The 22,447-nt window shown below is 40.5% G+C and overlaps 1 protein-coding gene and 1 pseudogene across 1 annotated transcript in view; one reads left to right on the forward strand and one right to left on the reverse strand.

Moving 5' to 3' along the window:
• Nucleotides 1-22,447, forward strand: part of Aven (apoptosis and caspase activation inhibitor) — a 126,028-nt gene that overhangs the window by 69,009 nt on the left and 34,572 nt on the right. The window lies entirely within an intron of this gene.
• LOC116901750 lies at nucleotides 16,478-17,088 on the reverse strand (annotated as a pseudogene).

Genomic DNA, 22,447 nt, shown 5'->3' on the forward strand with positions numbered 1-22,447 from the left:
TTTCAGCCTTTCTGGTAGATTTTAGAAAGTTGCTTCCAATTTCTATATTTGCTGCTTTCAGCAGCAAATTCATATGCATTATCTGTGTCTATCTGAGACATAGAAGAATACATAATTTAAGATTGAAGCTATGCATTCGCTTAGGTTGTAAATGCTGATTACATGGGAAATCCAAGGCAAGTAAGCTTGTCTGTTACATTGTTCTCTTAAAGGCAGGTTAAACGAACACTCTGAGTACACCATGGAATAGCAGGCTTAACTGATGTTAATGTGTATTATTAACTCGAGCTGTAAGGTCCAGTAGAGTTTCAGTCTCTTAGAATATGAGCTATTTTCAGAATGCTGCATTGTTACATTGTTCCCATTTTGTTTAAATTAGACTTAAAATTAGCATTCAGTCAGTAAGTCTGAAGAATCACTTAAGTAGTTTTCATCACAGCCTATGTTGCATAGAAGAATGGGTTTCATTGTGACATTTTCACATATATGGAATATCCTTTAATCATATTATCCCTATTGTCACAGATGGACTCAGAACAACACTTCTTCTCTTGGACATCTAGATTTCAAGACACTGTGTGAACCAGGTTATTGTTCTTCCAATAAAGTCTTTTCAATCCAGGGACAAACCAGAGAAGGATGCAAATGATTCATAGAATGTTTTGATGACATTTGTTGAACGCCTTCCGATAGTTTTGTTCACTTCCTGTGCCACGTTAGAGCCGTTTTCTGTTCTGTTTCGGAGGCTCCTTTGGTATGCCTCAGTAGAGGACTAGTCCTCAAGGCTTGTGAGGAAAGGACTAGCTTCTTCTCTGAAGGCAGAACTCCCTGCTCTTCAGCCATGAGTAACTGGCCATCTTTGCTCTTCATCAATCTGGTATCATAGATGCTTTGTTAATTTTCTCAGTTGCTCACAATACCTTATGCTTCTATTTGTTCTGAATTAATTTCCCTTCTTAGCTGATCTGCTTCACTGTGTATTTAAGGACATTGCGTTTCCCATTTATCACCTGCTGCTAATCTGCAGCAGTAAAATTAAATTGACATTTATTAAAGGATGTTTTGATCTATCTTTGAAAAGGGTAGTAAAGAGTAATTAGTCAGAGTAATTACTTTTTTTCATTTTATGTGCAAATTTAGGTTGGTTGCTGAAAGCGATTCTAATTTCATAATGGTGGCAGAGAATTTCAGCTTTACTTTCATGGTTTGTTTAAGTGGTTAAAATCTGATGGCTCCTTGGAGCATCTGTGAATTTAGCAGCTTATGAAGCCCACCTGCTTCGCTTGGGAAATCTGAGGCTGGCACCAGCCTTGGTCCTACCAAGCACCTTTTTGTTTCATCTTGGCCAGAAGTTAACCCCTGTTCAGTCGGTTGGAAGTATAGACACTCTTTCAAAACGTGGAATTAACATACTGACAGTGTAGACGTCCTTGGGTGTGAGTTGAACATTCCTATGCCTTGGTAACTAGCAGTCGACATAAAGACTGGGCAGAAGGGGATGTGTTTGGAAAGGAGGTGCCAGAGCAAACCAGCACTAAAACATGTGTACTTCATGCGCTGGCTGTAATTCATTATTCCAAGTCAAGGGCCTGCTCTCCAATTCTATGCTCCTAAAACCTCACCAAGCCAGGTGAGGTGGTCTACAGCTATAGGCCCAGCATCTGAGAGGTGAAGCAGGATTGCAAGGTCTCTGGAACACAGTACAAGGCTAGCCTGCGCTACCATGGCAAGACCCTGTCAAACCATCCACCAATAAATGAATGAGTAAATACATTTTTATATGTGGAAAATAATGGGTATAACTGTATTAGTACTTTTTAAAGCATTTTATATCATGTTAGATTATATATATATGCTTTTATACATGTATGTTTGTGCACCATGTGCATGCCTTAGGCACATGAAGGTTAGGTGAGGGGTACGGTCCCCTGGAAGTAGAGTTATAGATGACTGTGAGTCACCATGTGGGTGTTGGGAACCAAGCCTAGGCCCTTTGGGAAAGCAGCAAGTGCTTTTAGGCACTGAGCTAACTCTCCAGCCCCGTCTTTGAGTTTCTTGAGGTCAGTATTATCTGCCTGGCTGATGATTCTTTCTTCTAGACTGTGAGCTCTTTAGTAGTATTTCAGTACTACCTCTGGGATAGTTTTGTATGAATGTCTTTTGCTTTCCCATCTTAGGAAATCTGTGAAAATTGGGATGGAGGGGAGTCTAAGAAAGGAAGCTAAAATGAAAGAAGTGCTAATTGGATTCCTAAACAAACATAAGCAAAGACTGGTTACACAACAAGGACAATAAGCACTTAATTGTACTGTGTCTTCTACACTCTGAGAGGCGCCTCCTTCCTCTTCCATTGTTAATACTGTAGTCAGATGCTTTCCTGGTGCATACAGATGATGCAGGAGTGTCCCTTCCTCACATGAAAGGCCATGCTTGAACTGATAACACAGATGAAAACGTCTTGGAAAAATATCATGCATAGATTTGCTAAAAGAATATTAATTGATATTTTCATTTACTGAATAAGAATAATGAAGAGAAAGTAAATTAAGTAACACAGAGATGGATTGAGAAAACACAATGATTTCTGAATAATTTTAGAACAGTCTCTAAAATAGGGATATGGGATTTTGTCTTTAAGGTATATAAAATATAATTAAAGCTTTGTGTCTCTATTAAATTTAGGATTGACTTCTAGCCATGATTTGAAATTCTTCTTCTCAATATAAAAAGAGACTTAGCATGTAATTAACCTTACTGTTGCACTTTGGTGGATAAATAAGTCTCTTAAATTATCACCTCATTCGCTCCAGTCTTAGTCTCTAATATTATCCACCCTCACCCATGCATATGTTCAGGGATTACTTTCACATATTTTGCACAGTTAACAGCCATTAACCCACAGCCCACGGTGAAAGCCTTTGACTCCTCAGAGCCCGTATTTCTACAGTGCTTCTTCAGTCGCAGAACAGGAGTGTGCCTCGGGAGTGAGCAAGCCCATCTTCCCCTTTCTTCTTTTCCTGAAGTGTCCTTACTAAATCTTCAACCAGAAAGTTTCTTTCTTGATTGCCCATTTTACCTCACTCCTGTTGAAGTGAGACAAGTTGTCCTGGTTTTCACTTGGTGAAGAGGAGTTTAATGGGGAAATCTGAGGTGGCTTTCTCTCCATCAACTGGTAGGTGTATTCCTACGATTTTTTTGAAAATCATGTTAGGTTTAAGATACAGTGGGACTTTTTTCTGATAATTGTCTTGTCATGCCACTGAGGAGCACACAGGACAAGAGGGCAATGTTCTGAGTTTAGTGAGGACCCAATTTCTATCCCAATTTCGATGTGAATGATTATTTTTAAAGCAAATTTTTACAATGTTAGGATATTTGCAAATAAGGCAAAATGAATTCTAGAACATCTTTCTACAGTCATAATTTGTATTGCAATCTAAAAACACAAGTTATATTTCTGTTTTGTTTAATTTATAGCAGGAACCACATTTTCTCAATTGGATATTCTCTAACCCATTTAAACAATGCTAATAATTATGGGTCTATAACAATATGAAATATTCTGGAAGAAAAACAGTAATGTGTTCTGAATGCTTAGATCTGAAAATTTTCAATACTTCAAATTACATTGAAAAAATTCATGAAGATATTTAATAAAATAGAACAAGACAAATCATAGTGGAACATTTAAAACTGGTTTAGTTTGAGATATGGTTTGATATATGTGGACATGTTTGAATACCTTCATTTGGATATTGAGAGATTCTCAAGATACCCACCAAATGCTGACTGGGTCCAGGTGGGCTCCTGACTCTGGTATTGGGTACTTGGCTTCTCTAACTTGGAAGCACTTCCCCTCTCCCTCTTTCCACTTGTCCTTTTCTGACATTTATTTGCACTTGTTAATGCTTACCATGCAATGCAGTTGTATAATACGACTATCATTGTTGGGGTGTCTTCTGGTCAGTGCCATGGTAGAGAGTTGTATTAAATCTCACAGCTTCTCTGCACTGCTTGGGATTATGTACAGGTTCTAAGTCCTGACAATGACCTTGCTCATCCCCATGTAGGTTCGATACTCTTAACTACATTTCCCCACCCATCTTGAGTTCCTTTTAGACCTCTTTGCAGACTATAATCCCAACTTTAAGATTTTTCTGTGTCTTTACTGTTCATTCTCTCTCTTCCCACTGTTTTTACACTATTGTCTCACAGCTGTAGTCTCTCTCACAGCTGTAGTCTCTCTCACAGCTGTAGTCTCTCTCACAGCTGTAGTCTCTCTCACAGCTGTAGTCTCTCTCACAGCTGTAGTCTTACACCTGTAGTCTCACACCTGAAGTTTCACACTGTTACTCTCTATTCTGCCTTGTTATTCTAGCTCGAGCTGCTGTTGTTTAGTACTCTTGTGTTGATTGTTATGGCTATGTGTGTGGTTTCTGCCTTACTGAACTCAATCCGATGTGCATGCATAATTGCAAAATGTCCAGATACGTTGTCTTCTACATTCAGTAAGAATGGTCTAAAGGTTCCAGGAGATGCAGATCTGCTTAAATGTAATTAGCATGAAACCTGTTTTCTGAGTAGGATTCTGACAACACGGCAGGTGGACTCCTGACTCTAGTGTTGGGTACTTGGCTTCTCTAACTTCGAAGGGCTCTCTGCCTCCTTTCCACTTGTTTATATCTGACATTTATTTGCACTTGTTAATGTTCTCCAGATGCTGTCATATACCACTGTACACCTTTTTATTTATTTAAGGATGGCCAGATTTTATCCATTTCTTGAGGGCCACATATGCTTTAGGGATGGATTCTATAAACAGTAGATAGAAAGGGGGGTTCTCTACAACATGGTGGACAAGCTATGTTGTGGGGTCCAAATCTGGCTCAAATCCAGCCTTTGTAAATAAAGTTTTATTAGAATATCATTCACACTCCTTGATTTACTTATTAACATTCTTTGAAGAACTCTAGCTAGGTGTTGGTGGTGTACACCTTTAGTCCTAGCACTTTAGTCCTAGGCAGAGGCAGGGAGATCTCTGAGTTTGACGCCAAGCTGGTGTACAGAGTGAGTTTCAGGACAGTTGGGGCTACACAGAGAAAACCCTGCCCCCCAAAAGAAATAAAAAGAAAAAGAAAAATTCTAGTTGTAGAAAAAAAGGTGACCAAAAAAGGAGGGGTGCTGTGCTATTTTTAGCTAATGCAATTAGAATTTTCTGATTATTCTCTTCAGAGCCAGATTTAACATTGTGACTATTAGGACTAGAGATGGCTTCTTAGTTAGTAAGAGTGAATTTGCATAGACTTGTCAAGAAAGTAGTTATAGGTAAAATACCATCTCCTATTAAATCAACAAATACAATTGGAAGATAGTTCAGTACTGATGTGCATTTAAGATGCTGTTCTCATCATGTGGTTAATGGCTGTATGAGTCGATAAAGTCTTTAAGGGGAATAATTTTAATAATATATTTCTAGATTAAACTTTCTGTAAAAATATTTATTGACTATTTCTATTTTTTTTTCCGGCAGCATCTCTTAGCTTGTGTTAACCTCAAACTCTCTCTCATTGTAGCCTTGGATGACCTTGAATTTTTGACCTTCCTCTCTATATCTTTCAAGTGTTGAGGTCGCAGGAATTCATCGCTATACCTGGCTTATATTTTCTGTATTCAGTGTGTGTGTGTGTGTGTGTATTAGTATTTGTGCCCCACATGTGTGCATGTGGCTGGCAAGAATCCCATTGCTCTCCATCTTATTTATTTAGCTTCTTGGTTTACTTGGTGTCATGTGTTTTTGTGTATGTTCATGTGCATGCAGATGACCTGAACATGTGTGCATTGTATGTAGAGGCCAGATGTCAATGTCAGGGTATTTCTTAGTTACTTTGTTGCTCTTGAGATAAGGTAATACAACAGAGCAACTTTAGGGAGCTAGGGCTTGTTTTGACTTATTCCAAAGGGATTCATTCCTTCAAGGTGGGGAAGACATAGCAGCAGGCAGAGAAGGCATGGTGGTTAGATCAGGATCCAGGAACTATGGACCTTCCTTTTAGATCTGCTCTCTGCATCGTTTTTATGGTCCTGTGGTTTATGGTATTGGCTGTACGTTCATCACTTGGATGAATCTGATTCATCCATAAGTTGCATGGGTACAATTTGGAGGACATCAGATTTGTCTAGTTAGAATCACCTTATTTGTAGACAATATTTAAATTTGGAGCATCGTGTAGGATTTATTATGTAAACAAGGTACTAACAAGGATCCCCTTACAGGCATAAACCAATAGGCAAGGAGTATTTCACATGTCGGAGGAGAGGAAGTCAGCAGCATTAACCTCTGTTTAAAAAGGTAGACTAGCTTTGACCACATTGAAGAATTTCTTTTTAGTCAAAAGCACATAATTTAGAAGAAAACATCTTCTTATAAAATGGTACTATAGTCTTGGAAGCTGTAACATGTGTCCTTACCTTCCACAACATCATCTTTTACTTCAGCTTACATCATCTAACTTATTAACAAGATTTAGAAAAGGATTTGCTAGATTTATATTAGCAGCTTAAATTTATAAGTAGGAGTAAACAGACTTACAAATATTAGTTTATGTGTGTTTGCGCACAAGAACGTGTGGGTACAGATATGTGTGCACATCATGCATGTGAATAAAGGAGGTAGAGGAAGATCTTGGATGTCAGTTCCTTAGGTCTGTCCACCTTTTTAACTTTGAAGGCAGGGTCTCTCACTGGCCTGGAACCACCCTAAATAGGCTAGACTGACTGACCACCAAGTTTCCCAGGTTTCCACCTGTCTCTGCCTCCCCACTGCAGGGATGGCAAGTGTGCACTACTATGCCCAGCTTTATTATATAGGATCTGGGGATCAAATTCTCTGGCTTCTTGGCCCTTAAAATTTCTTAAAGAGGTTTAATTTATTTTATTTTATATGTATGCCTGTGAATCATATGTATGGGGTTCCTACAGAAGCCAGAAGAAGGTTTCAAATTCCTTGGAATTGAAATTACAGGTGGTTGTGAACCACTATGTAGGTTTATTTTATAAAGATTCACGTGCATGTGCTTTTGCTTTCTCATGACCTACCGAAATGTCCGTGAGAGGTAAGCATCAGTGCGATGGAAAATAAATCCACAGTTACCAGGGTCTAGGGAGATTGGATACAGATGAAGAGTGACTTGAACTGGGTACTGGGTTTTTCTCCAGAATGATGAAAATGTTCAACAACCTTAAGGATGATTTCACAGCTTTAAAGATCCCTAGGAAGTTTTAATTGTGATCTTGATCATGTATCCTATGTGTTATCTCAATAAAACTTTAAAGACACATGTACTCCTTTCCCACAATTATTCTTAATTGTATGTATATGTGTGTGAGTGTGTGTTCCTGAGTGTGAGTGCTGCCTACGCAGGCCAGGAGAGGGTTAGAGGTTATTGTGAGCTGTCTGACATGGGGACTGGGAATTGAACTTGGGCATTCAGAAAGGGCATCAGGCACTTGTATCCACTGAGCCATCTCTGCAGCCTTCCCTTGTGCATTTTGTACATGTAGCTGCACTTAGCAGGAGCCATTGCCCAGCTGCTTCTGAGCCTCTTTGCTCCTTACTGGTGACAGCACTGTGCCTTGTGCATACAGTTAGTTCACTCAGGTTGTCTTCACCTCACAGACATGTTGCCATTCTTGGACTTTCTTGATTCTAAGTGCGTGAGTAATGATGGGCACACGGATTTTCACACTGGTGGAGAGTTTCTCCTTGAAACATTCAGTTTCCTTAGATCTCGTCAGTTTTCCTGCACAGTCTTGGCCCGTTCCGAATTTCTAACAGAGTGAGTAAGAGCGCCTGCTTTTTCATCACCTTGCCAACAAGGCTGTTGCCAATTTCTATAAAGATTGCCAGACAGTGGCATCTCATTACTGACAGATTTCCATTTCTGATATTGTTAACCAGTTTGAACATCTTTTCAAAGTTCAGAGGCCATTTTAAGATTTTGGGAATTTTCTTTTCATTTTTTTCTTTTTTCCCTGTATTAGAGCCATTAGTGAGACAAGGACTCCGAGTCTGCCACAGACTGAGTCTTTTTCACTTGGGAAACAAAGGGAAAGCTCGGCCTTTGTCCACACGCCGAGGAGGAGGCCGTTTCCTGTGTTCTAAGTCATTCTCTGCTGCTTGGATTCCAGAAACAAAGGGTCCGATGGATAAATGTCTTCTGACAGAAGTGCCAAATACACCCAGTACCACCCAGATCACAGTGTGACCAAGAATGCGGAATACGTATGCTTCCTTCTGGACAGACCTCTGCTTTCATTGCTTCCCCTCCGTGTCATGTTCTCTGGGTGAGGAGGCTGAGGACACAGAGGACAGCCAGGCTGATTAAAGCGCCAGGCCTTTTCCCTGTGGTTCTGAGTTGAGTGACTAGACCTGACTGGTGAGGTCCCCCGAGTTGGGCTCCTGGCCTAGGATTCTAAGACAATTTACCCCCATCTCTATATATTTTAGAAATCTTTCTACCAATTTGATTTTTGACCTTGCATATGCAATAATTTTTCTTTAAACAGTGATCAAATACTTTAACTGTCCTTAAAAGCAAAAAGCAAACAACAAATTGTGTAGTTTAGGGCTGGCCTGAATTCTTCCCTTTTGGTTTTGGTTTTTTTTTTTTTTTTTTTTTTTTCGAGCTGGGGACCCAACCCAGGGCCTTTATGCGCTTCCTAGGCAAGCGCCTACCACTGAGCTAAATCCCAACCCCTATTCTTCCTTTTCTTACCTCTGCTTCTTCAGTTCTGGAATCACCACTTACATATACCACTGTGCCTGGCTTGTATGTCTGGACTTTTCCTCATAGTTCAAAAGCCTACTTCAAAACTCATATTAAAAGGAATTTATAAAGGAAACAAAATAAATAAAACCAATAATAGTAATATACAGAATAGCAACAATAAAATGAAAAATTAGAGAATGAAATTTGTTTATATTTTCTTCAAGTACTTGTTGAATTTCACATTTTAAATTTGGATTTTAAGTGCATTCAGAGTTCTTTTCCTGTATAGTGCAAAGAATGGATCTAATATTTTTCCTACTCGCTACCCAGTTCTAACAATTCTGTTTATTAAAAAGGCTGTCGTCGCCTCCGTGACTTGGGATACAGCTTTATCATTGGTTGCTATGGATCTGTTTCTGGATTTTCTCTTCCATTGGCACAGATTATGCATGTGCTACATTGTTTTAATCATTGTTTTTGGTATGGTTTAATGTTTCTTGTGTCTTCACCTTTTGATTGTGCTCCTACCCATTTTTGCATGTTTATTTCTGCATTCAAACTTTATAAGGAACCAGTTGTGAATGACTCATTGCGGTATGGGGGATTGCTTTAAAACGCACACATCACCTTTCCTGTATTCCATCTTCCCCGCCTTAACTATAAGCATTTTGCATGCAGTTTTTCTGTGTGCTTTCGTTAACTTGTCACAACAAGCGCATGGTATAATGATAGTTTGCTTAGATGATCAGTTGTCTTTCAAGGGGATTAGAGAAGACCGTTCTTATCTCTGTGCCTGCATAGTCATTTCATCCCCTGATTTCCCGAGTTCCCATGTGGTGGTCTCGCCCTGTGACAAGGGATGCAGATGCTCTCATCTATTCAGGACAGTGTGCAGACTGGAAGAGAGGAGCTTCCTACCTTTTTCCTTCCTCTGGGAGAGACATTCAGAAAACCTTTTTTTTTTTTTTTTTTTGATCATTTTGCTGTGACTCAGAGGACTAATTTTCAGTTCTACAGTAGATGTGTAAACCTCAATGCCTTAGGATAATTTTTGTGAAACGTGCATCTGCGTTAGGTCTCATCCAGGCTGGAAGGGAAGGCATTCAGCGTCACCTTCACCGTCAGTCTAGGAAGTATTGTGAGATGATTAGATAATACAAAACATAATTAGGAATATAAATCTGCTCTAAATCTCTTGTGTTCTATAATATGCTCTGTAGCCCCAAATTAATGATGTTTTGACTGTGCCTGCTACAGTCTTTATTAACACAGTGGCTTCAGTCTTGAATATTGGAGAAGTGGTAATATTTGGGACCACCATGCACTTCTGTTCCCTTGTAAATCTGTCAGCTTACAGGTCTTTCAGCCTCCAAGGGGAGGTGTGGCTACTTCGTCTCAGCTAATGCATTCTGTATGTTGTGCTTTTGTATTTTCTCCTGTCATGCTTTTTCCACGTGATAATCTCAAAGCTTCCAGTCTATAAGCATTGAGTTAATTTTTATCAAGCAACATTGACAAAGTTCTATTCAGAAGGGGATTTTAGTCGTTGTTCTCTGAAAACTAGGTATTTTGCTACCCTTCTCTCCCTCCCCTTGCCCAGGCTGTGAATATATATGCTCCTGAGGGTCAGATGCCACAGGTTTTAATGGTTAATTTATTTTATAGTAGTGAAGGGTAAACCCTTTCCTAAGAGAAAACACACTTGAACCAAATTAATAGAACAGGTAAGTGTTTGAAATGGACTGAACTTGGCTCACAAATGCATTCAGAAAAGACCCTTGCATGTGTTAATCCTGTGACTCATCAGAAAAAACCAGTTTCACCATTTTGGTCCAAATTTAAAGCAAGTTTATTACATATTAAATACTAAGAGATGGACTTTGGTCAGAACCATTTCCCGGAATTTTCAATCTGAGGATAGCCTCAAGTCACTTGTTGCAGGGGCTTATGAGGACATACCTATAGGTCACTGTACTCTCCCATGAGACCTTGTTGTTTTCCCAGAACTATAACTCCCAGCATTCCAGGAAGTTACTGGGCTCCTGGGCAGACGGGGCTTACAAGTTAATATTGGGTATTAAATCCCCCACCTGACCTGCTCCTTGGGTGGCATCCTCGACCCTGTGAACATTTTATTTTTGGATCTAATAACCATCAGAGTTACTATCTAGAAGGAGCTTGGGAATGAATGGGACACTAGTCATTTATTTTATTTCAGGTCTCCTTTTTGTAATGTTTTTGAGTACAGCCAGATTATAATCCTGAATGGTTTGTATAGAAATGATATTTTTTAAAAGCCTTATATTGTAGAACTATTTTAGTTAGTGAGTCTATTGGTTAACAGATCTGGATCCATTTTTGGTATATCAGTTGGTATTGTAGATAGCCATGGGAGTTTCCTTTTGATGACATAGCATTTCAGCCTGTTAGGTGGGACAATGGATGGTGTATTCTCTTCTTTTTTTTTTTTAATTTTGTAATTATATTTATGTACAGAAAACTTAGTGTACATTTAACCCAGTTTTAGTAGCAAGGTCTTTGGCCTTTGCCATTTCCAGCTTGGCAGTGTGAGCCACAGACTTCTGACTCAGGACTTTGCCTCCTCAGTGGTGTCAAATCACATCTTATTTGTTGTGGTAGTTGGTCCTAACAGCTTCCACCAGCTTAGCCAGAGCACCCTTGTCTTCCGAGTTAACCTGTGTGAAGGCAACAGTGGTGCATGTCTTCCTGTGGACCAGGCGCCCCAACCTGGCCTTTCCCTTGATGATGCAGTAGGGCACCCCCATCTTTTGACAAAGGGCAGGCAGGAAAATCACCAGCTCAATGGGGTCTACATCATGGGCAATCACCACCAGCTGAGCCTTCTTGTTCTCCACCAAGGTGGTGCCTGTGTTGACCCCCACTTGGAGGACAGGTGGTCTCTCAGTCCCCTTTGCCAGCAGCTTTCTTCTCAGCATGGGCCAGCAGCCTTTGCTTCTTCTCCTGCTTTGTCTCTGGCCTGTACTTGTGGGCAAGTCTAAGCAGTTGAGTTGCTGTTTGCCTGTTCAGGGCCTGGGTGAAATGGTTAATGGCAGGAGTGCTTTGAACCCTTAGAGGATGACCCTTTGTCACTGCAGCCTGATGGAGCAGGGCCATTTGACGAAGCATGTGAGATCTCTTTTGGGCTGGATGTCCTGCCCAACGCTGATGTTCTTATGCCTTTTCTCAAAGGATTGACCACCTTTTTGGCCTCCTGTTTCTTGACAATGGTGTGGGGAGAGGGCACCTTCTTCCCCTTGGTCTTTCCTTTGGGCATCTTGCTCTCTGCTGGAGGAGAGAGTGGTGTATTCTCATCTGTAACTACTTCCACCTGACATTAGGACATTGTTGTTAGGGTCCAGGAAGGCTAAAAGGCTGTTCAAAGGCTGGGCAGTGGGGCATTTATCAAAATGTCTGGTGAGCAGATGATCTGTCACTTCAACTTTCTGCAAGTCCAGAGCTTAGCAGTCAGTCCACAGGTGAGCCCTGAGTGGAGTTGGTAAGCCAAGGGAAAAACCTGTGAGACACACATAGCCTAGGCCTAGAATTTTCCTAGTAACTGGGGAAGGGGAGGAATTCCAAGACCAGGAATTGAGAATCCCATTTTCAGGAACAGGCAGGTGTACTTATCTGGAGTCTGTTTGACCTGTCGAAGCTGGATCTAAGTCTTATAATTTCACTGATTCCTTGAAGCTTACATGAATATTTAATTTATAAACAGAGATATATTAGTATTACCATTGTATTAAAACCCATATTTTAGAAAAAGCAATTAACAGGTGTCTGCAAGACAGCAAGAATAGACTCATGACTTTGAGTCAGAGCAAAAATTATAGTTTTGGGTTAAAAAACATGAACTTTTTTTGTCCAGGTATATCAATTGGACAGAGAAGTTTTAGCCCGATGAAAGGTTTTATATCTGGAAGTTTTATATCTGGAAGCCAATCAGAGAAAATTTAACATCCTGATCTTGTGACTGAGTAGTAAGCAGTCAGTGCTTTATCAAGTCTTGAACCTCTGAAATCTCAGTGCAGTAGCAGCATAAGAAGGGGAAAGAAATTGGAAACATTTATAGATTTTTATATACTCAAACCTTTATATATTTTAGAACAATTTTTAAATCTAATCATTTATCAAAGACATGAAATATAGTTATTATTGAGAGCAGTAATTATAAAACGTTTCTTTAGTGTACAGTTACATCTAAAACTTGTTATCCTTAAACTTGAAATCTGTGAGTAAGGCAAACCTCTTTGCCTTCTTTAATAAGAGACCTAGTAGCTTTAACTAATTAATTAATGAACTAATATGGTGGTCGATTACCTTGGGGGAAGGAACTGGTTGCCCGTCGTTCCCTAGCTGACAAAGCTACAGTTAGCTTAGCTGTCAATGTGATCAGAAACCTGAGAAGGATACATTATAATCCAAACGGCCTATGTCTCAATTAACTGACAGAGACTAGTCCATAATTCATTCCTAGGCTCTCATGCTTTCCACGTGGTCTTTGGCTATCAAGCTTAGAAGATGAGAGGTTTTTCTGTGGAGGAGGAACATGGGAGACACTGACCTTACCTTGTCTAGGCAAAGTGGGGAATCAACTCTCCTGTGTCCTGTTTGTTCCCAGTTCTGGCTGGACCCAGCATTGGGGAAATCTTGCCAAGTGGTTAGAATCCAGGTGGAGTCCTTCATCCGTATGCCCATTATCTTCTTGGAGACCTTAGGGGTCACTGCCAGGATCTGGCAGTCTATCTGACATAGTAAGTTTAGACATCTTAAACGCCATATTCAGCAGATCTTGGACAGGTTTGAGGGCTAGTACCTACAAAGAATATCTGAGTTAAACAATCCTTGTCTGTTTTTAGTTCCTTGTAGTTTTTAGCATGACTATAAATACAGTTCTGAACATATTAAAGAATTTGATCATTTATAAGGTGACTCACTACCACCTTGCATTCCTCAAATAATCTTAATGGTTTATGATAATTTAGTAGCTTTCATAAAACTAGAACTTTGTTTTACCCCTGTTAGGTTTAGATTTAAAATAACAATTTTAAATTGGAGCTCTCTTAATATTAAAATAAAACTTTTAAATTCGTAAACATAATCCATAAAGAAACTGGGAACTTCTCTTACCTTTTTAATGCTGTAAACCTCTAAAAATTTTTTATGGAATTTTAAAATCTCTCAATTGTGTTTTTGCAGTACCAAAATAAAGTACTCACTTAAAGAGTGAAAACATAGGGCATAACCTTAAATTTTAGAAGGCAAAACCAAGCTTTAAAGTATATACAATTTAATGTCTTAAAATTAATATCAAGTGGGTTATTTTTATATTATAAAGTTTGGCTATCAGCAAGGTACTTTCTTGTACATGCTGTATGGAGGTGAAGTTTTAGTATTTATTAAACAAGTATTATTTTATATCCTATCTTTATAAAATATGGTTTTAAAGATAGGACAAAAATTATATAAACCATGTGGTTGCCCTTAGTCAAATTGGCAGTGAAGTCATATGCCTTTTCTCTTCTCTTCTATTCTCTCCTTTCTCTTCTCTTTCTCCTCTCTTCTTCTCCTCTTCTCTTCTCTTCTCTTCTTTGCCTCCTCCTCCTCTCCTCTCCTCTCCTCCTCTCCTCTCCTCTCCTCCCTTCTCCTCTCCTCTCCTCCTCTCTCTCTCTCTCTCTCTCTCTCTCTCTCTCTCTCTTTCTTTTTGGTTTCTCCAACCTATAACAGAGCTGTGTGCCAACCACACAGCTGCCCTTAGTCAAGATGGTCGTGAAGCCATGGTTCCATCGTCTTTATCCCATAGCTAAGAGGCAACCGGCTAGCTATTGTTTATATCCCAAAACAGAATCATGGCATGTGGTTTAAGACTATCTAAGTATAGATTTTTAATTCTCAATCCCAAGTTAGTAGTTTTAAGCTAACTTTTTGTTATAGATCTTACAGATTTTAACCATATCCAATAACTGATAAGTCAGTAATCTCTTTAGGTTTTGAATCTGGACTTTAAAAGCACGCCTGGGTCTGTAAAAGGATAAAACATAACCCAATTCCAGAGCCAGCAATATAGTAGAATAGCATAAGGCAACTTTAATATTATCCATACCCAAATAACATTTTAATCCCTGTTATATTAGATCTGGTGACCAGAAAGCCCAGAGGTAAATTCTGAGCCCAGGCAGGTGGAAAGAAATAGCATTTATTTACACATTCAAGGCCAGTGAGAATCAAGCATGCAGTGGCCATGTATGTTCATAATACAAAATAGACAGCAAAACTTAACATAGAAATTACAGGTTCATCTATACCTTGGAGTTGCAGCTGTGCAGCTGAGCTGACAGGGCTATCACAAATTCTGTGACCCAGCTTCTCTGTCATGGATGCAGGTGGGAGGTGGGGCTAGGTGGCACCTGGAACTGATATGTTTGGCAGTGCCTTACTTCTCCAAGTCAGAACACACAAAGATAGATCAGGTTCATAAGACAAGGCAAGACAATAACATTTAATAATTGGACTTCTTTGCTTCAGAAGTCCATTAGTTCTTCTTGTACAACCAAGATGCTAGGAACCTATCAAAGGCATGGCCCTTCTGAGTCTTCCTTGGCTCCTCAAATCCATGTTGGACCTATCCAAAACCTCAGTATTGGTTCCCAAATTAATGGAACACCTTAGATGGTTTCTAGACTTTGGAATTCTGTAGAAATAACCCGTGGTCTTTGGGATGCCTCCCCATGCCCCAGATGAAGGATTTTTTTTTTTTTTTGGCTTGTTTATTCCAGATGGAGTACCAAATAACCAGAAATCAGAAACCAACAGAAAGGGAGAGAGGGAGAATGGGAGAGAGGGAGAGAGGGGGAGAGGGGGAGAAAGAATCATTGATGTTTCCCTCCCTTACCCCCACCGAGTGTGGCTGTTCACCTTGGGAGTTTGCTTCTCAAGTATGGTGGAGTGATCTCACTGGGGCCTCCATATATTAATCCCATGATTTGCCCAGAAAAAAGCAATTCCATCACTTTGGACCAGATTTAAAGCAAGCTTTATTAAATATTAAATACTGACCAAAAGATGAACTTTGGTCAGGACCATTCCCTGGAATTTCCTGAGAATAGCCTTGATCCATGTGTTTCAGGAGCTTATGAGGACAAATTTATAGACCACTGTAATGGTGGTCCATGAGGTTTTGTTATTTTCCAAGAACTACCATTTCCAGAATTTCAGTAAGTTCCCTGATTTCTGAGCAGGTGGGGCTTGCAGGTTAATTTTGGATATTACACATACTAACGGAAAGCTGTGCATGGTGATTAATACCTTTGCTTCTCTCCTAAGCGTGTCCTTTAGATTACAAACTTTGTGAGTAATCTCACTTAGATGCTCTTTTTTAAATTTTTCTACTAATGTTTTATGTAATTGTGTTATTTCATCTCTTTTATAATTTGTCATATCTAAAAAGATTTTATATACATCTCATTGTATTGATCACCATTTCTGAACTAATAGTCCAATATTAAATGATATTACCATAGGGGAATTTCTTTTTTCCTTCCTTCCTTCCTTCCTTCCTTCCTTCCTTCCTTCCTTCCTTCCTTTCTTTTTCTTTCTTTGTTTCTTGAAAGAAAGGTGATTTTATTAAAAAGAAAAACAACAAAAGGGAGACAGGACCAGAGCGCAGGTTAGTCCATCCAGAGCACAGGTCAGTCTGTCCGGGCCTTCAGCATCCTGGTGGTGATCTTGTCTTTTTCAATGATGTGGACCATGATGCCCATGCCTGATAAGGCATCCCGGTCCACAACATTCAGCATGGCCTGAGAAATGGTTTCAAACAGGTGTTCTGGATCCAAGTTGGACTCCCAGAGAGACTCACACATCCCATACATTTGTTCGGAGTAGGTACCACTGACTATGAAGTCATCAGTCACCATGGGACAGCCAATGAGGTCCAGAGAGCAAATGAAGGGCTTAAAGGTCTTTGGGTCCAAGCCAGCAATGACAGGCTCTGTGTAGTGGGGACCAAACAGCTTCTCATACAAGAGGTTGGCCACCATGCTCATGAGGGTGTAAGGCTTGATTTGCCGACCTTCCTTCAGCTCATACAGGTTCAGTCAGAACTTGAGATACTGGCAACTGGACGTCAGTGGCCAGGCCGGCTAGGTCTATAGAGCCTGTCACCCACGGGAAAGATCTTCTGGATCTTTCATGGTCACCATCTGGGTCTGGATCCCGAAATGCCTGTCTGCAGCAATGGCCACGCAGTTCTTTCCCTTCATGTCATGACGGCCTCTCCATTATAGGACATAATGGACATGATTGCACTGTAGTAGAAGCCTGCTCTCCACTGGGAAATATCTTTCATGATGGCCCTCTGTCCTTGTAGAACCTGTAAGGAGAACTAATGCCTATTAAAGGACAAATGGCTCTGTGAAGTTGATAATATTAAATCCTAATTTTCAGATGGTAAAAAAAGATTAATTAACTTTACTAAGGTCACAGAACTAATGAATTATAAAACTGCACTTTAAACACATTGATTATACTACTTCCTTCTGCTCCCAAAGATACATAGATAATTTACATATGCAGAGACTGTCAGTGTCTTTGCCCCCCACCCCCACCTTTATTTAATCTAGACACCAGAAGATTCATCATGAAAATAGCAACTTACATTTCATCTCTTCTCCACAGTGTTTGCCTGACTGAAAGTTTTTATGCACAGTGACTTTTCCTCACTGTGTCTGTAATTAAGACATGAAGGACTAGGTAAGCCAACAACTGACTGACTGCTTCTGAGAAGCACAAAGTATGCTGGTTCCTCACTGCTGTTCTAGTCCATGTGCAGTGTGTAATAAATGAGATTTCCATGTTTCTATATTACCAATTAGACAGTGAAAATTATGACTTTGGAAAAATTGTTTTTAGAGCTTTGTTATTAGCCGTAGAATTTTCTGCATTCGGTTTCCAGGCTACCTGCAGCTTCTACTGTTCCATACTTCCCTTGAAGTCATGACTCCTTCTTCATTGTCCTTTCTCTCTCTGTCTCTCTGTCTGTCTCTGTCTGTCTCTCTGTCTCTGTCTCTCTGTCTCTCTCTCTCTCATATAATCTGCTGAGTCTTGTATGAATTTAGGTTGACCACATGGGTTTGCATAATGTACCAGGTGGCTCATCCCTCGAGAAGACTGATTTTCCCTCCCTTAGTAGTCATTAAATGACTGGAGTTTATCTAGGTGTGAGACCCTGTGAAATACCCCTATTTACATGTCAACTGGTGTTGTCATTATTCATGTCTTTTTAGGTGACATATGTCGAGATTTCATGGGTGCAGCTTCTCTGTCGTATATAGAAGACACAATCAGATAGCAGATGTTCTCTGGCGGTTACAGTCTTTCCCTCTCTCTTCTGTGATTTGCCCTGAGCCTTATGTGTAGCTGTACCAATTGGGGTTAGTCACTCACCATCTGTAGCAGAAAGGAGCCTCTTTGATGAGGGATGAGAGTCGCATGTCTCTGGGAGTATGAGCTTTTTGAGTGCAGTTAGAAACTGCACTGGTTTAGGAAAGTGGCAGTAGGGGGTTCTCTTCTAGGGCCCATGAACTCACCAGCCATGAACCAGTTGGCAAGATCTACATTCACAACAGGCTTCCCGGGCAGGCTTTATGTCTGAATAGACAGTTGTTGGTTACCCGCATGCTACTGTTACATCACTGCCTTATCTTGGCAGGGCAAGCCTTCTTCTGGCCATGCTTTTACAATCGTGTAGACCATTGAGGGTTTTATCTCCGTGGGCAGTTTGAATAAGACCTTTGGATAGTATGAAGGCGAGTCTTCAGGGAGAGCGCTTCCAGTTCAGTTCTGGTTCAATTCCTCCAAGTCCTGTGTCCAAAATGAATGATGTCTTCAGCAGTAGGGTCTTACTTTCCAGTTTCGGGAGGCAGTCAAGGACAGCAGCAATATTCTATATTCTTGTGGAAGTCTCTTTGACTCCCCTGCCAACAACCCAGAGAGAGGCTTCTCATGCCTGGTACTAGGAGTTTTATTAGCTAGTTGTGGCTCTAGTGAGGAACATTAATAGTTAATGTGTCTCATTTGCATACATATGCCCTATGGATGTATGTGCATAAATGTATATAATAAACTCTATATGCATATACATGTATACACATATATCATAAGTATATATGCATTTTTAAGTGAATATGAAGTAATGTTTCTTTAGGGCTTTTTCAAATATCCTTAGTGCTATTTAACCCTCTTTCTCTCTATTCTGTATTACTCTCCCTTTCTTCTCCTTTTTAGCTTTTTTATTATTTCATGACCCAGAAATTCATAAATGTCCTTGTAAGGAATTCATTACATTTAAAATATAATTTATCTTTTTAAGCAAAAGTCTAGGATTTGGGTCTTGCTCTACGGAAGAGGACATTTATGAATGTTCTGGGTTTTCTGTTATTTCAGAAAGTCATTTTGAAAGAAACAGGTATTTATCCTTTCAATGTATCTCATTAGCCTGGTGTGATGGCTCACGCCTTTACTACCAGAACTCGGGAAGCTGAGGCAGGCAGATCTCTTGAGTTTGAGGTCAACCTGGTCTACAAAACTGAAAGCCAAAGCCAGATGGGAGTGACTGGTGGTATTTGAATTTGTTTTCAGTGTAAATATCGCCTCTCTGTTTTAGAGGATGCCTGCCTCGCCTTTGTCTGCCACCTCAGCACCTCTGCTTGGTCAGTGGGATGGGTTTGAACTGTGCGTTCATTTTGTGTGTCCCCTAACATGGCATTGACATGGAAGTGGTTTTGATAGTAAAGTAATAAGAAAGAGTAGAGGCCTGGCTAGAGCTTGTCCTCAAGGAATAAAAGCTTTTTAAAAACAAAGAACAAAAGAATGAACTTAATCGCCCCCCCCCTTGTTGTTTGCACACTTTTGTGTGAAGGAAGGCACTGACAGAGTAGGGTGTTGGTGTCCTTCTCTATCACTTGTTCCTTTGAAGCAGGGTCTTTCTTTGGACATTAACTTGTGGGTTTTAAAAAAAATTAAACTATATCACTCCCTTCTCTCCTCAATGGGAGCTGGTGTTTTTCAGCTGGGCGTGCAGCCAGCAAGCCCCAGGTGAGCCTCCTGTCCTTTCTTGCCCTCCAGAGGGCTGGATGACAGGCGAAGTAACCCCATGCCTACCCTGTCACATTCATAGTTGTACGGCAAATGATCTTCACCACCAAGCCATCTCTCCAGAACCTTCTCAATATTTATAACTCTATGAAAGTTATATATAATATACAATATATGTTACATTATATATTGTATATAATACTATTTACATACAATATATAAAATATAACTTTTATACATTCGGGAGAACAGTGGGCTGCATTTTATGCACTGATTGAATGTTACTTTTCTAGCAGGAAACTCAAAACCCTTTAACAGAGTATTTGCTATCTTGATATTTCCTAAGATGTTATTTGCACCATTTAAACATATATGGAGAAATGGGGGGATGGGGAGGTGAAGGAAAACCACTGGGTGGTGGCAGTGGACCTGGTGTCTGTCCGTCTTCTTGTTTGGATCTGCCTTTGTTGGCCGGCAAAGCTGGGTACCCGCGAACTCGTTTCTTTCCAGGTCTGTCCCTGTACCACCTCTTGGTCCAGTTGGAGAATTTCTGCTACCGTTAGTTACTTCAGAGCATGTCTCATTCTTAAACCTCTCCTGAAGTAATGAACACCCTCATATGAGTTGGGCGTTTCATGAGATTGTTCTTTCTCCTCGTCACATCTGAAGTCCTAAGACAGGCATTCCCGCTAGTGCTCTGAAAGAGGACCTGTTCAGCATCACCTAGCGGGGTCTGTAGGTGCCTGTGAATGAGTACCTGTGCAAACTGCCCCGTCCAGCTCTTTTGACCGCTTTCCTTTGCATCAGCCATACAGGGCCAAGCATGATGCCTCGTAAGTCGGCCATGCAGTAATGTTTTCATTTTCTTTTCCTTTATTTTTTCCTCCTAATTTCTAAACAGAAATCTTATTAGATGTTTGGCAAAGTCCACAGCCAGCTCTCGGCTTCCCGCTCATCTGGCTTTTGGCAGTTCCTCTACCCCTCCATTAGCGGATTTCAGAGAAACTATAGGAACGTGTGCCTTACACAGATACCCAGGCATTCCCACACAGGTGTGCCTCAACAGGCAGCACTTGACTGACTAATGAACAGATGCTTTTAGTGCTGAAAATATTCTGGATAAATGCAGGTTGTTTATAACTACACGTGCCTGATAGATTGATTATTCTCTGAGTTATTCTGAAATTATTTTCATTTTTGACATTAGAAAAATGGAACATTTGGATGGTTTTAACTGGTAGGTTGGTGGAGGAATATAGCAGACACCTGTAGCGTCTAACTGAAATTCTTTTATTTCTAATTGTGATGCTGTGTGCTGAACGGTGCAGGAGCACCGGCCATAGGCGGGAAGCCTCGCCTTCACCGCCACAGGCTGTTCCTTAAGGTAATGTTTTCAGGGAAGAAAAGAGAGACGTATTAATCCTTGTCACTGGGCGTGAGTCGGCAGAGTGCGCCATTGCTCTGTGAGTGTGGACACCCCAGTGGGCTTGTTCACATGTGAGTGCTTAGATTTTGTGATTGCTGTTCCTCACACACTTGTAAATCTTACTTTTGTTTTCCTCTCTGACCTGCTGGCCTATTTCCTGTTTACTTCATCTCTTTACGTAATAGGTAGAATATGTCTGCTTAGGCAGCCTGGTAACCAGCCCTTCAGTAAACCCGTGAGTGCTCATAAAACCAAGCTAAAACCTAGTGTTGCAGAACCTGGTTTGAGGGATGACTGAGGCAGGCCGCTGAGGGCTATGGAGACTGCTTTGGGGAATGTTCATCAAGCACAGAATCTACCACTGTTCTCTAAAGTGGCTTCAGAATTCCACAGAAATTGAGTAGGGAAGGTCCTCAAGTTTCCTGTTTTTTTCTGTTGTCACTCTGGGCTGCTACTGTGGTCTTTGTTGCTGCCTTATGTTTTCTCACGGTCTTCTGTGTGGACGAGCCCCACACTTGCTGTAGCTTTGTCCACTAAACTGCATTAGTTGTTGTTTCAAAACAACGGTTTGGCCAGGCATGGCTGATGCACACATTTAATCTCAGCAGGACCAGGCAGAGGCCGGTTTGACTGTGAGCCCAGCCTGGTCTACAGAATGAATGAAAAAAACTAAAAAACAACAAAACACCACCACCACCACCACCACACCAGTTTGTACACAGAGTGGAGAAAGTGAAAGCCACATAATCAGCACAGATAAATGCATAACCAGAGTGTGTACAGTGGGACTCTAGTCAGCCTTGCAAATGGAGGACATTCCAACGTGTGAAACCTAGAGGACGTTTTGCTAAGCGAAATAAGCTAGTTACGAAGGGACGTGTGTTGTGTGATTGCACTCATGTGAACAGTGGGAGAAATTCACAGAGAATGGTGGTTCCAGGGCTTAGGAGGAGGGGAAGTTAGAGTTACTATCGCATCAATATAGGATTTTAGTTTGAGAAGATGAAAGATGGCAGTGGTTGTAATAAGAATAAATCTAATAAAGTCACTGATGTGCGCACTAAAAGTGACCAAATAGATAATTGTGTTAAGAAACATTTTACAATAATTTTTAAAGGTTTCTTTTAAATTTGTGTGT

This window comes from Rattus rattus, chromosome 5, assembly GCF_011064425.1.
Source record: "Rattus rattus isolate New Zealand chromosome 5, Rrattus_CSIRO_v1, whole genome shotgun sequence".
In the NCBI taxonomy this organism is placed as follows: Eukaryota; Metazoa; Chordata; class Mammalia; order Rodentia; family Muridae; genus Rattus; species Rattus rattus.